At 37.6% G+C, this 21,092-nt stretch overlaps 1 long non-coding RNA gene across 1 annotated transcript; it reads left to right on the top strand.

Moving 5' to 3' along the window:
- Positions 1 to 783: 783 nt before the first annotated feature.
- LOC124397248 lies at positions 784 to 14,138 on the top strand. The gene is made up of 2 exons (XR_006927897.1): positions 784 to 845; positions 13,218 to 14,138. It is a non-coding gene; the product is annotated as an uncharacterized LOC124397248 (long non-coding RNA).
- Positions 14,139 to 21,092: the final 6,954 nt, after the last annotated feature.

Below are 21,092 nucleotides of genomic sequence, written 5' to 3'. Positions count from 1 at the left end.
AATAAGTCTTTATGTACTTAATGCTTTCTGCAATGCTTCTCAGCGACTCTATTAGCACTGGCTCAGGGATATCATTTGTTTTGCCTGAATGGCTGAGCTCAATTTTAAATGTCAAGAGACTAAAGACTCGCAAGCAAACAATTAGTCAAACCCATGACTTTCCTGGTTTCATTCACTCATTCCATTTCTAAGCTCATTTATAAATCTGTGGATTAAGCTGATGTTTTTTAGACCCCTTTAATAATCATAACATATGGCCTCAATTTGGGCAAATTTATGATTATGATTTCCTAGATTCGTGCAGGATTTACTTTTAAATCCCTATTGAAGTATAATACAGAATTAGAAGTATTCTAAAACTAAACTTGCTGATTCCTTCTTTCTGTGCTTACATACCACACAGCCTACATACATTACAAACATCTTCATGGAAATACATTATTTATAAATATACATATAATTTGTATATTAAAATTTTTTCTTATACAGTCTACATAGACTGCTGACTATTGCCTCCCTTAAAATTGTATTAAAAATCAAAAATGTAGAAAATATTCTATATGATATGTCAGAAAAACTGACTAAAAATCTAAATCAAATCAATATCTGGTGTGACTACGCTTTGGCTTTCAATTCTTACACCTTCGCACTTTGTACACACACAAAGTCAGGGATATTGAGGGATCAGAGTCAGGTGATTAACCATTTATACCAAGCAGGTGCTAATGATCATCAATCTCCTATGTAGGTTGAAACACAGAAAAAACGTGATCATTAACTGAAACAGAAACAGCTGTGTAGGAGGCTTAGAACTGGATAAGGAACAGCAAAACTCTGCTACTAAGGTGAGGTTGTGAAATATATATATATTCATTGTTTGTGATTTTTCTTGGTTGTTGTCTCATGATTATTAATCATGCCTGGGTTTGGTTTACCTTGTTCATGTTTCTGGTTGTTTGGACAGTATTTAATGCATTATCTGCACTTGTATCTATTCTTAGTTACATGATGGCAATCAAAATATCAAATTTCCTATTGTAATATTATGCTGTTTGTTAATGCAAAGCTTGTGTCTCCTGTGTTTTAATAGCAACAAAAATTTGGTCTGACTGCACAGCAGACTTATGATGTCCACCTGTGTGTACAGCTTCACTTTACATTCAATGAGTATTCAAACAGTGGCCAATCATTGTAATTGAGACATGAATAGACATTAGACATAAGACATGAATAACTTTTCAAATTCAAACAACTTGCAATTTTATCGTACTAACTATTTAATATTTTAAATAATTTGTATCTACATTTCTTTATTTTTAATTTTTTTGTTATATATAGGTCTGGTTAGTTAGCTTTGAGTACCTTTTTAACTTGTCTACTTTTTAGTGATCTGTGGCACACACCACTGTTGTTCTGATGTTGGGAAAAGTCTTTTAAATGTGCTGAATAAAAGTGATCTGATTTAACGATTGAAACTTGAACTGAACAAATATTTTTTCTATGACAAAGACCAAACTTGCTCTGCTGTGTTTGGCTGAAATATGTGCAAAAATAAATAAATAAATTTGCCAATGCAAATATAGACCTAGTACAGGGTAGTATAAAATGTCTCTTATGTTCAATATTGTAAAGAGTATGAGTGTATATACAACAAAACTAAAACTCAAGCAAAGAGTAATGACTCTGACTGTAACTGTAACTGATGAAATTTGAGGCAACAAAGTACTAACTTTAGATGTTCAGTCTAGCGAATTCTGACAGGGTGAGGATCCCAAAAGGGTGTTCTTGCATGCGAAAACATGCAGAGGTCTGGTTTATTTTCACTATTTATGTCCAGCTGGCGCAAGTTTGTCTGCTCTTGCTTTTCTTGGGTGTCTTTGTTTGCCTCTTTGTTGTGGTAAAGCAGACACTTATTTACATCCGCCATTCTTTCATGGCTCACTTTCTTTTGTTGTGGAAACTTTTTGCACGATTTAGCTGGTTGTGGATATTCAGTCTATATAACTTACAGTGTGGCCTGCAGTAGCAAAGATGATATCAATTTAGTGTTGTCAAAACAGCTTTTTTTTGTTTGTTTGTTATTATTACAAAATTGAGTGCCACAAAACTTGTCAGATAACAAGAGGCAATAATGGCATATAAAACTTCTTAAAACCTTCTTTGAGACGCTATCTAACTAAACACTTATTAATCTGAAATTCTAAAGGTCTAAAAATTTGGTCAAATTAACACTGCTATTTAGCAATAATGGTGCAAATACAAGTACTTATACTTGGATTTAAAAATCCTGTCAGAAATCCTATAAAAATTATATCAATCTAGGTTAGCAGTGAAGATTATGACTATTTATATAATCTTATGAGAACTGCTCTCAGGGTAATTGCTGTTTAGACTAGCATTAAAGATAAGTATACACCAGGGTGTTAGCCATCTGGATTAGCAGTGAAAATCATTAACTGTTATAAATATGACCTGTCAGGAATCTTAGAAGGATAATAACAATTTGCCAGTGAAGATTATTGATTCTAAATCCATGAGAAATACTTTCAGAATGTTTGTGGCCCAGACTAGCAGTGTAGCGATGAGTATTTAAAAACATGACTTTACATTTCTAAAAGAAATTCTGATGAAGATGTTGAGTATTTATAAATATGACTTTAGTTCTAGTGAGATATTCTGTCAGGATATTAGCAGTTCAGACTAGCAGCAAAGATGAGTATTAATAAATGTGACTTTAAAAAAGTTCTTGTGAGAAATTCTGTCAGGGTGCTAGCTTCCTAGAGGAGTAGTGAAGATGATGAATGTTCATTAAAAAATACTGTATGATTTAAAAATCATCTCATGTTTTCAAGTTGGCTTGCAATAACAGTGTTAAAACATTTATAAATTCCTGTCACCGTAGCTAGCTGGATAACATTGTGTTCCTATTTAAAACTTTCCATATTGGGACCCGAAAACCTGCTTTACAATCCTGTCTATGGACACAAACCTCTATGACACTAAACACACCTCTAAACACAACTTTTTTTGAAAACCCATCACACCACTAACAGCCGTGTACTCTGTTCAGCATTTCAGGAGGTTGGGGGATGTTTATGCTTTGCAATATATATTTACTTGCTTGCTCACTTTGTGGTGTTTAACATTTTTACATTTGAAAGACACCGCAGCTAAGTATGGGTCAAAATGTAAACTTAATTGCAGTGTGTCAGAACGTATTCAAAAAGTCATTAATACCATCCTCCCCTAGTGCTCATGTAGTACTGTAATATTCATTGCTCATACACTTCCACCTCCCCTCTGACACCTCCCTCAGGGAAACACTAATCCATAAGATCTTTTACAGCACTACAACATGCACACCCCATAAATCCTGGGCCTTATTTCTCTAATAGTATGCCAAGCACTCAGCTTAGATCTGTGCAAAAGGCTCAAGGCTCTAGCAAGTAGCCAAAGTCATCCGAGAGAAAAAAAGACTAATAATTTGCTTTATTTTTTGACACATAAGGGTTCAGAGCACCTGGTGTGAAATGTTCGGCCTCTTTGCAGCGTATTTATGTTTAAATTAATACATTTTGAAGCAGACCTGCCCTGGTTCAGATGTTTTCAGTTCAGTTTTGCTAAGCTTATGTTCAATACTTACACTGTGCAGTATTGTATACACAATCTGGGTTTAATTGGATGATGTGTGTGACCAAATATTGGATATTATTAATGAAACATATATCAGATCAATTATTTAATGTTGGCGTCAAAAAACAATCATAACATATTCAGTGATCAGGATTAATGCTTGCATAGCTGCCAATGCAATGACCCACATCCCCCTATTCCACCCTTGGACGTCCTGTTACTATCCCAACCCCTGTTCTTGTCCCCGCTAATGAAAATGCACAGATCTTTTCATATTGTTCTCCAAGTGTAACCATTCTTGTTTTTTTCACATTTTTGTCAGCTGGCCTTGTCAGCAGCAAGTCTCTCTTTATCTGCTCTGTTTAGTGATGATAAATTGTTCTCAAATTGATCATGACATGACACCTGCAACAATTTGTTCATCAGACGTTCAAGAACGAGGTTGTGGAACAGTTTGTCGCATAGAAATTGGGCTGTTTTTGGGTAAGGTTAAGATGTCTCCTCTCTTGGATGTGAGATAAAAACACTAAAACCAGCACCTGTGAATAAATCAATTTTATTTATTTATGAATTTTTTTGTGGCCTAATCGAGTGGTAACTGGTGTTTAATCTGATAAATTGCATGTGAAGTCGATGGGCATGTAAGCTGTAATACAGTGTGAGAGGGCAATATAAAAACTTTAAAACTTTTTATTTTATCTTCAAAAACCTCACCTAAATTGTTTTATGTAGCACTTTGGTCATGGAAGAATTTTGTTTTGCTTCACTGTGTACTGTCCTGTATTTGGTTGAATGATAATAAAAGCCACTTGACTTGAAGTTACTTACTATGGATTACTGCTTACAAGTTTGAATTATTTATTTGGTCTCTAAATGAGATATCTTTGGTTGAATTGAGATAAATAATAATCTGAGGTTAAATAATTGTTACTGTATCATCCTAATCTGACCTTTCTGGTCCTGCATTCATGCAGACCAAATGATGGCCATCATACCTGAGAGATAGGACGTGAAAAGGTTTTGCAGTAAAAGTCTGCAAGTGAACCAGTCTGAAGTTCAGTTTGCAGCCAAGCCCTTTCCCATGCCCTTTCACAGATTAAACTTAGAGTGGTTTAATCTGCTAACCTTTGATTGGCCTTGATTTTCTCTGTCTCACAGGTCTCAAGTCCAGGATCTCAAACATTCACCCCTTTGTACCACAATATTGTTCATCATTAGTGTTTCATTCTCCTCCCTCCAAGTCCAGCTCTAACCCAATTTAAGCCATTTGTCAGTCTTTGACCACAGACATCTTTAGGATCCATGCAAGGGAGAGAATGTGTGTGTGAAAGAGACAGGAACAAAGGAGTGAAAACTGTTAACAGACTGCCACCTCTCTCCTGCAGGGTATGCTGGGGATTGAATTGGACTAAAATTGTCCATCCCGACAACTGACAGAAGTGAAGCTAAATTATACTGCTGTGTAAAGTTGACACCCAGGAAACAAATCTGGATAAGACTGCTTTCAGAGTATACTGTATGCATTTGGAGACAGCATGAATGCTGGTGGAATGAAAGTGGAAACTTTCATTAGTTCCCATATATTTTGCTCTAAATGTTTCTTGAATTTAACTTCTTTTAAATCAGTTTCTAAACTTACAATACAATGAGTCAAATCCATTGATTGTTTATTAGCTGAATGATTAGGTGCGCTGGCCCATTTTCTGTTCCCCACAGGTTCAAATTCGCCAATGTTCATGCATCCTACAATGGGGTAATACAAAGTTCAGTAAAATCTTATCGTGTATTGTATATTGCATTTTTAGGACAAACCAAATCAACATTACGCAGGGGGTGGGCTGTACATTTTAAAAGGCTTTCGTGGTGAATTTTTGTATTGTAGAAAAAAACTGATTGGTTTCAGTGATGTTACTATAAACAGCATGAACAGTGTAGACTGCATAACAAGTCAGACACAATCAGTTGTCTAACTGTTCCACAATATTCCAGCATGTGCTTTGGATGTGTATAAGTGCTGTGAATCTCAGCAGTGTGTACTTAGAGACAGCAGGCAGCTTTGTTCTGTTCTTATGAGGGTTTATAGCTGAATGGTGGGGAGTAAGAGGATGGAGTCAGTAAGCTGCGGGGTCTGTTTAGTAATCTCTCCACACTCCTGATTACACACAGGGATTCATCTATTCATCCCTCATTTGTTTGTCTCAGCAGCATGCTGTGTTGCTGGATAACACTAATTCACTTCAGATTTCATCACTTACTGAATGAAAAAGACGATTTCAGATGTGCCAGGCGCAAATGATTTGCAAAATTGTATGAGTTGACAAGCCGAATTATATCCCAGGATGCCCAGCTGCAGTCCATGTCTAAAGTCAAACACAATTTGGTGGGCCATGTTTTGTAATAAAATGTACCAATTTTGGCCGATGAGATTTGTATGTAAATCTTTTTGTTTAATATTGTGTGATATAATTGTCCAACATTAGGTTAACTAGCCAAGTGTTAAAAAGCAAAGATGTACAGACAGGTGTAGAGGCTGACACTCCTCTTTTGATAGTGGCAATGACTGAACAGTCTGCGTACTTATTTTCAGCCAGGCGTAAAATATTTGCCTTTATTTATCCACACATGATAGAAAAAAACATTATATGTGAACACTGTGGGCTCTTTTACAAATTTTACACTCTAATTAGTTGGTGTGAACATGTGACCCGAGAACCGAACCATGTAGTTAATATTTATGCGCATCGTTGCATTTATTCAGTTGACGTTTTCCTCTAGAGGCACTGATTTATAATGTTGAAACATGCAATTGCCCAACATGACAGATGTGAATAAAGGTTTACAGGACGCCTTAGTCATCTTTATCCTCTACTCACATCAAACCAATGTCAAACGCTCATTGTGGGTTTGTGTATTTTATTACTGTAATGTTTTCTTTGTGATGAGAAAACTGATCATTAGTGGCTTCATGGTTCACTTCTGGCAGCAGTGCTACATGTTTTGGCATATCATTTGGCTTTTTGGTTTGGATTTAGAGAGCATTGGGTCATAACCAAAAACTTGAGTTCACACTGGAGCTGGAGAGCAGTACAGACCAGGATGCCCTGGTGTACTAATATGTTTTATGCTGTTGACATTTGAGCTAACTGCAAAAGTTGCAGTGAACTAGGCTTTGAAGCTGGTCATCAACATGCTGTAAGACAGCCCCAAAACATCACTGCTCTAGAGGAGATCTGCATGGAGAAATGGGCCAGCAACAGTGTGTAAAAACCTTGTGGAGACTTACAGAAAATGTTTGATCTGTCATTGCCAACAAAGGGTATATAACAAAGTACTGAGATGAACTTTTGTTATTGACCAAATACTTATTTTCCACCATAATTTGCAAATAAATTCTTTAAAAAACAGACAATGTGAATTTCTGGATTATTATTATTTTTATTTTTTTGCCCCACTGTACAGATAAGTGTATCTATTTAACATGTTAAACCTAAGAAAATAAATCCTGGACAAACAAATCTCTAGTAGATTAAATATTCATTACAGCTTTAGTGACATGCTTGTCATGTTTATTGCATTATATAAAAAGCTGGAGAAAGGTCTTTTACGAAGCAGGGTGAAAGTAACTTTTTTTATAGCTAGTCACATTTCTCTCCACTCAACCAGCAAGGTAATTTCATAGGCACCTAAGACACCTTGCGCTCACCTTTATATATTCTCTTGCTCTAGGCCCTTCCTCATCAAAGTCAGTATTGGAATTACGTCAGATCAATATTTTGTTATTTATCTGTGGCTGCCTTAAGTCTTGTCAAAATAAAGCCCAGAGAAAAAAATTTCTCACTGTGAGTGTCCTACAAAGTACATTTGTAAGTTAAAAGAAATATGAGTAAAACAATAGTTTGGCTAGTGAAAATGTGACGAAAGTACAGAAATGGGTTTAACTAGCCATTCGTTTAATGAATATTCAACACTACTGCTCTTGTGGCAAAATTCTTTCATTACAATACTATTTGAGTATACATTTGGTTTTGAACTCTGTCTGTAATATTATTAATCATCTCCTTTTTGGGAAAAACATGCATTTTTAAATCTTTAAAAAAAAATTATTATTCGTATTTTCAAAAAATTTTCTTTAATAGTTGTATTAATTTGTTTGTGCCATGTCAAGGATTTCCTTCTTGTTGAACTACAAACTTAGCACAATTTTTTTGAAGTTTTACCTTTATGTGTGCCAATTTAAGTTCTTGGGGGTTTTTCCTATTAACTTACTGTGTTTAAGAAAGCTCAGATGGGAAGCCATGAATAGGTTGTTGATCCACAGCCAAAGCTGATTCTCATAACCTGGGGCTTTTGCTTTAAACTAATCAATTGCTTAACTAATTTGGTTTTCATTCCAGTGTGAAGATCTAATCCATTCACGATGGTGGTAAGCACAGGAGTCTCATTTCCTGTCTCGAATATTTGGCTTCTTTCCGTCACTTTCGTCTTCAGACTAAACCTTCATGTCTTTGTGGTTGGAAGTTGATTAATTCCAGTAAATCAATAAGGGCTTGAACGAGATTGTAAAAGAATTTGTATTTCCACGTCAACAGTTCAGCTTTCCCAATAGGTACACTCTTTATAATTGAATGAAACTTACTTTGCTCTAATATTATATTAAGGTAGTAAATACATGAAGGCATTTCTTTAATAGATATAAAATACAATGATAAGCTGTTTGGCAGGATGACTAGCATATAGACAGTAAATAGTTTAACAGTAAAAGAAGTCTGCTTCTGCATTATTTTTATTGCCGTTTTATTCAAGGATCCAGACATCAATAAAAGTCGTCCCATTTTATAGTGGCTCTTTTAACATGCACGTATACACCAAGCAAGATTTAGTTTTTTTCTATTTGCATAAACCAAATGGTATGGCAGCTTTTTATCTGTGTTATTTTATCTTCATGTACTCCAGGGGCTGTTTTTTTTTTTTTGTTTGTTTGTTTTTGTGCATCCTCTGCTTCTAGCTCCCTACTGTATTCTGGAAGTTGTATAACCCAGACGCATTATTTCAAAAACATATCTCTTATCCTCTTTATCTCTCTCGGTAATCCTTTCTCCTGGCTGGTTGTCCTTCTCATTTTCCTCGTCTCTGTGTGTTTTTACACAAGAGTCGATAGCTTAGTTTGGCTGGGGAGCGGCTGTACAAGGCTTGTTCGTTTCTTAATCAAAGTGAGAGATGTTATTAGTGAGGAGCGGGTGGTGCAACCTGGCTTACCCCAGGGTAATCAATTTGCAATGGCAGATGCTCAGAGGGGGAAAAAATCTGCAGGCTACACAACAGCTGGTCTCGCTTTCTGCCCACCACTCGGTCTGTTTTCTTTACCTTCATCAGTCAGTTGCTCTTTGAACTGGACTTGCCTGAACTATTTGCTTTTCCAATTAGATATCAAACACTTCAGGATGTGGTCATGCATTAGTGTCTGAAGATCTGAGCTCTGCTCTGGGACTCACTTCCAGCTCCATTTCTAGTGCTCCTTCACATCACAAGTATTTATTGTTTGTTAATTGATATTGTTCCAGCTGAAAAATGAAGCTGCCCTCTATAGCATTGATATTTAAACAGCAAAAGAAAGACATTTTCTTCTTTTCCATTTCTTTTCCCTACTCTCTCAGGCCCTCGCACATGTCTGGCATGTGGTAGGTGCAGACTGTGTTCCATGGCACCAGCAGCCATCAAGAAAAGGCAGATGGCATGATCTTGGCAGCTGGACAAAAAAGTTTTCCGCAACAAGAACATGATGAATAGTAACTAAATAAGTCAGTTTGTAGATAAATAGTGAGCAGATGAGTAGAATGGCAGAAAGCATGAAATGTGCAGACTGAACAAAGATGAAAAAGTAAATGATATTTATGTTGGACAAAGGGTATGATGGATAGGGATTGAAAGCTGATATCCCGGTCTTTGCCCATGGAGATTGAAAAGCAGATGAGATTCTGCAAGAAATACACTGTCCTATATACAGACAATAAGTTCACAATCTGGCAATTTATATGTCCAAGATATTTTACCATGTCTTTGGAAAAATCTCTTATTAAATCAGAAGGGCAGACTACTGTTTCAGTTTCACCTGTCAAGTGCAGCATAGGGCTTTGACAGATGGAAGGTAGTTTGTCCATCCATTCAGCTTAAAGCACTGGCCTCCTGAAGTGGCCATTAAACTGGATAGAAGATAGAGAAAAAGGGGGAAAGAGAACTGGGCAGTGCACCTATCCAGACAAGAGGAGACATGAGCTACAACAGATTGTTTTCATGTTGATCAAGTTTTATCTGTAAGGATTTGTAAAAAGAAGTTGGAAAAGACATCCTTTATTAACTTTTCTACTACTTTTCTGTGTCATGCAGTGATTGGGTATTGTGCGACTCTGGGAATAGAAGAAAAGGAGGTTGGCGGAATGTAAAATAGACTTATGTTTACTTATAGTCCACAAAATGGAAACGTTTGGATCTAATCTCATGCTTGAGCGAAAAAGGAGAAACTTTTTTGAACAGAAAGTTCAAAAACAGAAATAAGTTCTTTATCGAAAGAACAGAGTCGATACATAAGCCGAAATGAAACTGTCCGTTGCTACCTTTTTAATACACCGTAAAACATGACAAACAACATTATGCTTCCTTGGTGTTCTCAGTTCATACCAAGGTCATTCATGTACAGGAGGGCTTTGACTGTTAGTTTGAAAAAATAAACAGCATAAAGCTAAACAATCCACCATGACTCTAAATGTAGAGTCATGCACATTTATGATGCTGATATAAAAAAGGCAGTAGGCCTGTGCTATTAATCTAGACCGAGACAGGTGCCATTATAGGGAGTGAATGTGAAAGAGGGAGTCTCGGTTCTCGTGAAGGTCTTGCAGGAAATGGTCGGATTGAAGCGTATGGGGGATTTGGATCTGATCGTTTTCCAGCAGTAGGGAAGAATTTTAATGTCTCCATTAAAATGATCTCTACCAGGCTGAGACAGTCACAAGGACTCCTAAAACACACACACACACACACACACACACACACACACACACACACACACACACACACACACACTCTCTCTCTCTCTCTCTCTCTCTCTCTCTCTCTCTCTCTCTCTCTCTCTCTCTCTCTCTCTCTCCATCTCTCATGCTCTCGCTCTCTTGCTCTCTTTATTGTCATGCCTCTATTACCATATTTTCAGTCCAGTGCACTTTACCATTGATATCAGAAAAACAGACTTAAAACAATTTGTTCCAAAAATAGGGAGAAAATAGTAGGATAATTGTGGAGTTTTATTTTCTGCTTTTTTCTTTCTCGGAGTAGGGAGATTAATGTGTCCTTTAGACCAGAGTGGGCCACTTCCTGAAGGAGTACTGCATGTTTCTCACACTTCTCTCTCTCTCCAGGCAGAGGCTCAAGCACCACATAATTAGAGAGACCCTGATATCTCAAAGCTCATTTACAGAGCATTTTATAAATAATGCTACACTCCTTACTAGAAAGGAAAAGACATTGATTATTTTATCTATTGCACTAAACATGTTATGAGAACATCACAGCCTTTTAAATAAGGGCTGGAATTTTAGCTACTGCTAATAAGATAAGAAAATACATGTATACAGCTAAATGTTTGGGTGTTGACAATAAAATATAGCATAGTACTGACTTTGTTTGTCCGAATTGCATAGTGTAAGATGTAACAGTGACACTGTTTAATGTTGTGATGCCAAACACTGCCCATGATTGTTTATAGGTTCATTAACAGAAGCCAAGCACTGGATCTCATTCAATTCTTCGGTCCCAAAGCCACACTGTGACCCTCGTATGCATTTGTCCTGATACCCTAACGTGCCAGGTGAGCTTTATGATGTGGAACCGGGGCTGTATGTATCACGCTAGATTAATACGGCCATTTCTCCTGAGCATGTCACTGGCTGGATTTGGCCTTGTGTGAGAAATCGATGGCAAAAATGATCAGGAGTCAACCATCTGCTGTGTGTGTGTGTGTATGTGTGTGTGTGTGTGTGTGTGTGTGTGTGTGTGTGTGTGTGTGTGTGTGTGTAGGGGAACAGTGAGCAAACCAATGTGCTGTGAACACAGCAGAGGCTCATTAACTTTGGTGTGAAAAACAGTATGTGTATCAACACTGCTGAGAGATCTTACACTTACAAGAGAAAAAGAAAGACATATAGTATGTTTGAGCACTTGTGATAACATGCATCTGTATATGTGGTTATGTTGACACTTTTGCTTTTGGTAAACCCATCATTTATGCATAATGAGAATCAGCCTTAGTGCGATTAATTGTGAATTGCTATTTTTAATCTGACACTATAATTAGCTGTAAGAGGGATGTATGAATCTTGTATCTGAAGGTCAGTGTGTGTTTTAGTGCATCAGTGGTGTCTGTGTTTTTCTATTTAATAGATGGCACATATGAAATGTGATCATAACATTCACACAATGATGATGAGTTAAGTGAACACGATCTGTCTTTAACAGATTTAAATTTGTGTCTGCAGATTATAATTTGAATTTATTTGGTGATTGTTATAAATGTTACATTTATGGCATTCGCTAGACAGCCTTTTCCAGAGCTACAATTATCTTATTTATGCACACGGGCAGTTGAGGATTAAGGGCATTGCTCGAAGACCCAGCAGTGGTAGTTTGATGGTGCGGGAGTTTCAACTCATGACCTTCTAATACGAAGTTCAGTGTCTTAACCAACTCCCTACCAACTACCAAGCTACCAACTCCCCTACATTATCTTCATTAGTGAAATCTAAAATATTTTTTTTATAAAGAAATCAGTTCTATACAATATAGGGACAAAAAACACAAACTAAAGGTAATTTTGGACAAAAGCTGTACAAGTGTCAGAAGTGAAACTAGTTAATATTCAACATTGCTGATGATAAGGTCCAAAGTACTGAACTCCATTTTCTTGAGACTTTGTGTCATTTTACACATCTTAGCATTTCCTATAGGAGAGACAATAAACAAGTCCTGTGGTGATTCATGATTAGTAATGAGTGATTCTTAAGGGTGATGAGTGATCCTTAAGGGTCTATTACACTGCTGTTATATTTTTATTCTTAAAGCTCTTAAAGCTCAGAAAATTATTTGTTGCAAACCTACACTTATGGTGGTCTCTCAATCTCACCATGGCACACAGCAGGAGAGAGAGAATCTAGGTCTTTCTTTGGTTTGACCTTGAAGCACCATCCTGCTAATGAGACGGGAACGTGTGTGTGTTTGTGTGTGTGTATGTGTGTGTATGTCCATCCTAGAGGTAGACAGATTGATTGGAATGTAGGTACTGAAATTGCTCTCCAGCCCAGTAACTTCACACCACCCCATACTCGCATACACTCATAGCCACACATCACTGACGCTCACACAGTAAGACCACCAGCAGCATGTCACTGTTGCTGCTAACACTCTCTATATTATTGATATGAATCAATAATTTTACTATATTCATCTTCTGTAGCGATTTTCATACCATCTTATAGAAAAGCCCATGGATCTCAGAGCAGTAATTTTATTAATTCTCCCTGTCACTGTCCCTGCAGATAATACACAGAGCGGTGTAGCCCCTGCTGAGACTGTGGAGACAAGTGCTTATTTTCCCTCTGATGAGATACGGAGGAGGTAAACACAACAGTCATTAAGCGCTGCACAGTGAATTATCATGGCCTTTCAGCATGAGAAACGGGGCAGATTGGATTTGGAACTGGCCTCTGTATCCCTTCCTCCAGTCCTATGAATCATCAGCCCCCATTACATGTGAGGCTCCATTGAGTCTTTGCTTCAATCATTTTATTGCCTTTAATCAAATGATAACATTTGTGGTTAAAAATAATTGGAGAGAGTTAAATGTCCATATTTTGTTACTCAGACGAAGACCGGACCTCCCTCTGTAATGCAGGTGTATGAATATGTTTGAGAAGAATTGCTTTTCCTTGTTCAAAGGACAGTTTGTTTCTTTTTCTTTCTATTGAATGTGTTTATTTTCTTCTCCAGAAGCCTGTTCTCAAGGTGAATCTTAACATCGGGATAAATTTATGGCGTGGTAGATAATTTATTACTGCAGTGATGTGCCCAGAGTGCACGTGTAGTTTCGTGATCCTGTGGTGGATAGTACCAAGGTCTCATGGGGCTGCACTCAATGGACCCTGGCATAAACATTTGCAAGAAGAGATGGCCCTCTCAGTTCCAACACGTTTAGAGGAGGTTGCTTCCTACCTCCACACAGGTTAAGTGATGAAACTGCTGGATAATTGGTAGGAGGCCATTTTGGTCGAAGGGGAATTATGGAACAATTTTCTTGTCAAAAGGTTTATTTGGTTTACCTTTGCAAGGATCAGCATGATTACTAGGTTATGTGGAGGTCATTCATGTAAATTATCTGCCTTCTCATTTTAAATGTTATTTAAAGGCCTAGAACCTATCCATTGACCCATTAATAAACTTTATATTACATTTTGTATGAATGCCTGCACCACCTTCGATTTGTGTTTTTCCAGTCTTGAGTGTCTCTTTTATGTCAACTTACAGCCCTAATTCCAAAAAAGCTGGTACACTGTATAAATAAATATTTTATTCGCAATAGAACATACTGTAGAAAACATATAAAAGGTTAAGATGAGGAAATTTTTACTTTTACATATACAGTGAGGAAAATAAGTATTTGAACACCCTGCTATTTTGCAAGTTCTCCCACTTAGAAATCATGGAGTGGTCTGAAATTGTCATCGAAGGTGCATGTCCACTGTGAGAGACATAATCTAAAAAAAAAAAAATCCAGAAATCACAATGTATGATTTTTTAACTATTTATTTGTATGATACAGCTAAAAATAAGTATTTGAACACGTGAGAAAGTCAATGTTAATATTTGGTACAGTAGCCTTTGTTTGCAATTACAGAAGTCAAACGTTTCCTGTAGTTTTTCACCAGGTTTGCACACACTGCAGGAGGGACTTTGGCCCACTCCTCCACACAGATCTTCTCTAGATCAGTCAGGTTTCTGGCCTGTCGCTGAGAAACACGGAGTTTGAGCTCCTCAAAGATTCTCTATTGGGTTTAGGTCTGGAGACTGGCTAAGCCACGCCAGAATCTTGATATGCTTCTTACAGAGCCACTCCTTGGTTATCCTGGCTGTGTGCTTCGGGTCATTGTCATGTTGGAAGACCCAGCCTCGACCCATCTTCAATGCTCTAACTGAGGGAAGGAGGTTGTTCCCCAAAATCTCGCAATACATGGCCCCGGTCATCCTCTCCTTAATACAGTGCAGTCGCCCTGTCCCATGTGCAGAAAAACACCCCCAAAGCATGACGCTACCACCCCCATGCTTCACAGTAGGGATGGTGTTCTTGGGATGGTACTCATCATTCTTCTTCCTCCAAACACGTTTAGTGGAATTATGACCCAAAAGTTCTATTCTGGTCTCATCTGACCACATGACTTTCTCCCATGACTTCTCTGGATCATCCAAATGGTCATTGGCAAACTTAAGACGTGCCTGGACATGTGCTGGTTTAAACAGGGGAACCTTCCGTGCCATGCATGATTTCAAACCATGACGTCTCAGTGTATTACCAACAGTAACCTTGAAAACGGTGGTCCCAGCTCTTTTCAGGTCATTGACCTGAGATCTTGCATGGAGCCCCAGTCCGAGGGAGATTGACAGTCATGTTTAGCTTCTTCCATTTTCTAAAGATTGCTCCAACAGTGGACCTTTTTTCACCAAGCTGCTTGGCAATTTCCCCTTAGCCCTTTCCAGCCTTGTGAAGGTGTACAATTTTGTCTCTAGTGTCTTTGGACAGCACTTTGGTCTTGGCCATGTTAGTAGTTGGATTCTTACTGATTGTATGGGGTGGACAGGTGTCTTTATGCAGCTAACGACCTCAAACAGGTGCATCTAATTTAGGATAATAAATGTAGTGGAGGTCCCCTGGTGGTCTAGTGGTTAAGCTGCAGCGCTCTCACCGCTGCGACCCGGGTTTGATCCCCGGTCAGGGAACCATCCCCAGCCACTCTCAGTGCCAGTCCCAAGCCCGGATAAATTGGGGAGGGTTTGCGTTAGGAAGGGCATCCAGCGTAAAACATGTGCCAAATCAAACGTGCGGAGGATCCGCTGTGGCGACCCCTAACGGGAGAAGCCGAAAGAAAGTTTTAAATGTAGTGGAGGTGGACATTTTAAAGGCAGACTAACAGGTCTTTGAGGGTCAGAATTCTAGCTGATAGACAGGTGTTCAAATACTTATTTGCAGCTGTATCATACAAATAAATAGTTTAAAAATCATATATTGTGATTTCTGGATTTTTTTTTTAGATTATGTCTCTCACAGTGGACATGCACCTACGATGACAATTTCAGACCCCTCCATGATTTCTAAGTGGGAGAACTTGCAAAATAGCAGGGTGTTCAAATACTTATTTTCCTCACTGTATATTTTACATATCTATAATATACATATTTAAATATTTTTTTTTTATTTGATGGCTGCAAAAGTCTGGTAAAAGTAAGTTATTAAATATTTTATCTTATAGAGTCTCTCAGAATTAAGCATAGGCAGAGCTTCATCAATCTGTGAATGTGTATACAAATTGTGAAACAATTTCAGAATAATGTTCCTTAACAAAAAATTGCTTAACAGTTCAATATCTCATCATTTACAATACATAATATCAAAAGTTCTTTGTGCACAAGGGACAAGGGCAAAACTCAATATTGGATGCCTATGATCTTCAGGCCCTCAGGCAGCACTGAATATAAAGCAGTCATGATTCTGAAATGGAAATCACTGCATGGACTCATTAACACCTCCAGAAATCATTGTCTGTGAACACAGTTTGCCCTGTCATCCACAAATGCAGGTTGAATCTCTATCATACAAAGAAGGCAGCATGTGTGAACATGATCCAGAAATGCCGCCATCCTCTCTTGGCCAAAGCTCATTTAAAATGTACTGAGGCAAAGTGGAAAACTATTCTGTTGTCAGATTAATCAAATTTTTTATTTCTTTTTGGAAACTATGGACACCACAAGAAAAGATGGACCATTTGACATGTTATTAGCGCTCAGATAAAAAAAGCTGCATCTCTGATGCTATGGGAGTTCATAAGTGTTATATACAGGTTTTAGAGGAACAAATGCTTCCAGCCAGAAAACCTATTTTTTCAGGGAAGGCCTTGCATATTTGAGCAAAACAATGCTAACTGCATTCTGCATCTATTACAATAGTACAAGAGTTTGGGTGCAGTCTAGATGTTTCACCATACAGCAAAGGATACCAAAAACTGTTGGGCGACTAGAATCCTGGATCAGACACATATGTTACAACATTCCTGTCCCAGCAACTGGTCTTGTCAGTTCCCAAATGTATATGGATAGAAGACTTGTTGCCACACCGTGTTAAACATACCACTGTCTCGAATTGGTCTTTTTAGACCATTTGCAGCCAACAAATAAAAAAATACCCTATTCCTTCCTTAAAATGGTATATATGCTCAGTTTAAACTTTTTATATTTTTTGTTTCATTTTGAATATAATATAGATTTATGAGATTTGAAAATCATTGCATTTTGCTCTTATTTACATTTTGCACAACTTTACCAAAAGTAGCCCAGCGTTTTTGGAATTGGGGTTGTACTTAGTAATTTGGCTGTTCATCATTGCTCGCTCTTTTCTATTTTAGTGCTTTTCTTTCATGACTTTAAATGCTGAGCTGTAAACAGGCGATTGAAATCTTCTTCCTCAGGGGACTTTAGCCCATCTGCAGTCCGGCAATAATGGATGAGCAGAATCAGATGCCATCATGGCTCACAATCTGCCACCACCGCGGTGCCTCCACCCTCTCCGGCTTTAATGCCCTTGTGCCACACGCTGTTCCACATGCTGATGGCCTGCCCCAGATGTCAAGGCATCTGCCTATAAGTCCAGAGCCATGCTTGGGCCCAGGCAAAAGCCAGAGACTGTGGTCTGGTATGCAATTATAGTCATAAAATGGCAGACACTGTAAAACCAGAGCTGCTCCTCTAATACATCTTAAGGGATTTGTTTAAAAACTGTGTAGATGAAGACAGGTGTGTTTAATTGTATTCTATTCTTTTTGCAAGCCAGACTGAGGTGTTGGGTTTTAGATGATTGAAACTTTCTTTTTTTGGTCAACATCAAATTTAGAGTAGATTTACAGCTTTAGATTATAATTATATGAGTATATGAGTAAGATACCCGCAAAGCAAGCTTCAACTAAGCGTTTTTGATTTCTGGATGTAATAATAGCATGGTTTAGGCTTTCTTTACATTTTTATGCATCAAACTTTTGTTAGTGTTTGATATGATTTATGATTGTTAAATAAAGGAAGAGGTTCATTGATATGGTAATTTATATAAACAGTTCGAACAAACAACTCTCCTTGGGTTTATAATAGTTAAAAAAACTGTTTACTCCAAAGCCAAACAAGCAATAGATTACTGCCAGTGGCACTTTGTGAATAAGGACAGCCAGACCTTAGCCACATCATTTTTCATACATTAATTCAATATTCAATCTTTAGTTGTCTTTAGTTGTGTTTGATTAACGCTTTATCAAAAAAAAAAATCCAGGACTTGTTTCAGGCACTAAATAGCATAATTGTAGATTAATGTATTTATAACTTCCTGGGCAAAACATTTATCTCCAATATGTCAAGTGTAAATTAATCAAGTCCTGGAGCATCGTCAGAGTCCATTTTCTTGGTGTGTCATCATCCCTTCATAGCACGTGCAGAGTTTAGAATTCTTGCCAAGTGGGAGACCTGGATCCGATTCCCAAATAAATCAGATATTAATCTCACCTTCAGCTTGTTGACCTTCAGCCCCACCCACTCTCTTCTGAGGCACTATCAGAGTGAAAACTAATGAATCGGATCCATTATAGCCTAGTTATCATGTGCTCATTCTCTCTCATGCACACACACTTTGATCTTGCAGGTTTATTTATTTCTTTATACCAGCACCCACATCTGTCTTGCTGCTACACAATTACGTATGTTGTGTCTCGGAGGCTGACACACAGTAGGACAGCATATATCAAAGCATGAAGATACTGTAGCAGAGAGGCATTATAGGATGGATTATCACACGAGTCTCTTACTTTTTGTTTTCTTTCCACTCGCAGGTAGTATTTTTCTCTTTGAAATGAGGAAATAAATCATGGGAAGTCAGAAGAGAAATTTGATCCAGTACTAAGACAGCACTTGTGGAAATGAACTGCACAAATCTCAACTAGGAAAAACTCTCATAGTCAGCGTATTGGCTCTATGAACATTGTGAAAGTTAGAGTTTAAACTTCTGGAATCAACAGAGTCTCCACTTTTCTTTGTTACTCTTGCTCTCTGTGTCAACCGTCATTGCGAGCACAAAGAGAGTTCAAGGATTTGCTTCATTTTAACCTGGCTGAGTCAGATCTATATGATGACTCTGCGACTTCTTGGAGGGCTGAGCGATCAGGGGCAGCACAGGTGTTTGCTGCATCCAGGCCGTTTGACGCAATGTCCCATCGTACATCATTGTGAGCGACTGTGATTGAATAAACTGCCCTTGGGGTTAATCGGCCCATTCAGCTGCCCTTCAGCCTGCAGATCTCTGCACCTTTATCCTTTCCCTCTTCACAGCAGTCCAGGACCAGTGTTGGAGCTACTCCAGTCCTTCGTCAGGGCATGAGAGACTGCCATAGCAAACACTGAGACAGTGAGAGCGAGGGATAGTGTGAAAGATAAGGAAGGAAGTGTATGCTCTATCCTCTATGCTTCACCAGTTATCTAAACCCTTATCTAAAACTTCTTTGAGAATCTTTTAAAATTAGAAATAGAAAGACTGTTTTGGAATTTCTAAAACAAAGACATGAACATCTGGACTAGTAAATATTTAAGATTCTGTACTATTTGACGGTCTCTATCAAAATATAAGCAAATGTAAATGCTAAGTACAAAAAGGTCCCCTGGGTCATTTATAATATACATTTTAGTTAAATAAAAAAAATGTAAATAAATATTGAATGGAATTCTTCGCAGGTGATTTCTTGTTTCCATTTTCCTTTATTTATTTATTAATTTATTTTATTTTATTTTATTTTTTACAAAGATTCCAATAAGTAGGATGCAAGAGACTGAAAGAGTAGCCATCATTAATTAAAGTGTGAAATGAATGAAATTGGTTTGGAGCTGCATGTAGCACAGACATTTTTATGATTCCATTTTAGGATTTGATTAACTGGGAAGTTCTCACACATCTTAAGTGCCAAAGGCATTCCTGTTTCTTTATTCTTTTGGAAAGAATTTTTTTTTTTAGAGCTTATGGCATGGCAGTATAATCACTCATTTTTCACAGACACCATGTAGAGCTTACAAAAGTCTGAGCAGGATGTAAGATGGCAATTGTCTATGTATTTATTGTCATATAAAGAGTTTGTGAAATATGGAGCTGGATTTTGTACAGTTTATCTTGTTCACTGCACAATCATCAGCATAGTTTTGAACATGCAGTGGTAAATGAACATAACTTCTCATTTATTTCATAAAGAGGATTATTTGCCATGTAAAAGCAATTCACATTACCCTTTTTTAGAGGGATATGTGACAAATGACAAATGAACCTCATGACCATGAAAAAATCATATATGATGATTTGTTTAAAAATCGCTTTTACTTTATAAAACACTTGTATTTGCTTACTGATGAATATATGTAATACACCTCCTATGATTCTCTATATTTAAATTAACTTTTGAGTTCTCAACACTTTCTGCCATCTATGTTACTAGCAGACCAGTAGCTAGAATGACTAGAATTATTTCTGCCACCAGTATACAACTTGCTTGTGGTAAGCTGCTAAGGTATTTGGATTAGCTTCTACACAGCTTCAAAACTGAGTTACACTCACTTAGACAGTGATTGTCAGAAGACCTGGAAATGAAAATAAACACCATCTATGTGTAAATGTTTAGACCAAGATTCAGACATTCATCTGGCCCAGCCATCATAGACCCTGTCAGTTTTGGACCCCAGCAAAATACTAATGGTTTGAGCCAAGGTTTTCGTCTTAATCAGAGTCTAGGTCAAAAAGGTATATTAAGTACGTGTGCCAGTGTTGGCCTGTGTGGTCAACATTCTGATTGCCAGATACATCAATCACCAGAGCAGCACAAGGGCGGCTGTTTTTCTACTCTTTGCACAAAAGCTCCTCTGGTGGACCTACCAATGTTTAGAGCCACTGTGAGCAACACATCTATTGGAACTGCAAAGTAATGCAGATGATGCACAGTCCTTACTTAACATACTCCCAGGTTTTTCCTGCAAAGTCAGGAAGTTTGAATAATTTGTATAATGCCTGGACTGGTGTTGGATCTGTGATGATCACAAATGTTGAGCTATTTTATAAGTTGCTCAGTAGCTCCTAG

This window comes from Silurus meridionalis, chromosome 14, assembly GCF_014805685.1.
Source record: "Silurus meridionalis isolate SWU-2019-XX chromosome 14, ASM1480568v1, whole genome shotgun sequence".
In the NCBI taxonomy this organism is placed as follows: Eukaryota; Metazoa; Chordata; class Actinopteri; order Siluriformes; family Siluridae; genus Silurus; species Silurus meridionalis.
The sequence above is the reverse complement of the archived record's forward strand: the minus strand, read 5'-3'. Positions and strand labels throughout refer to the sequence as shown.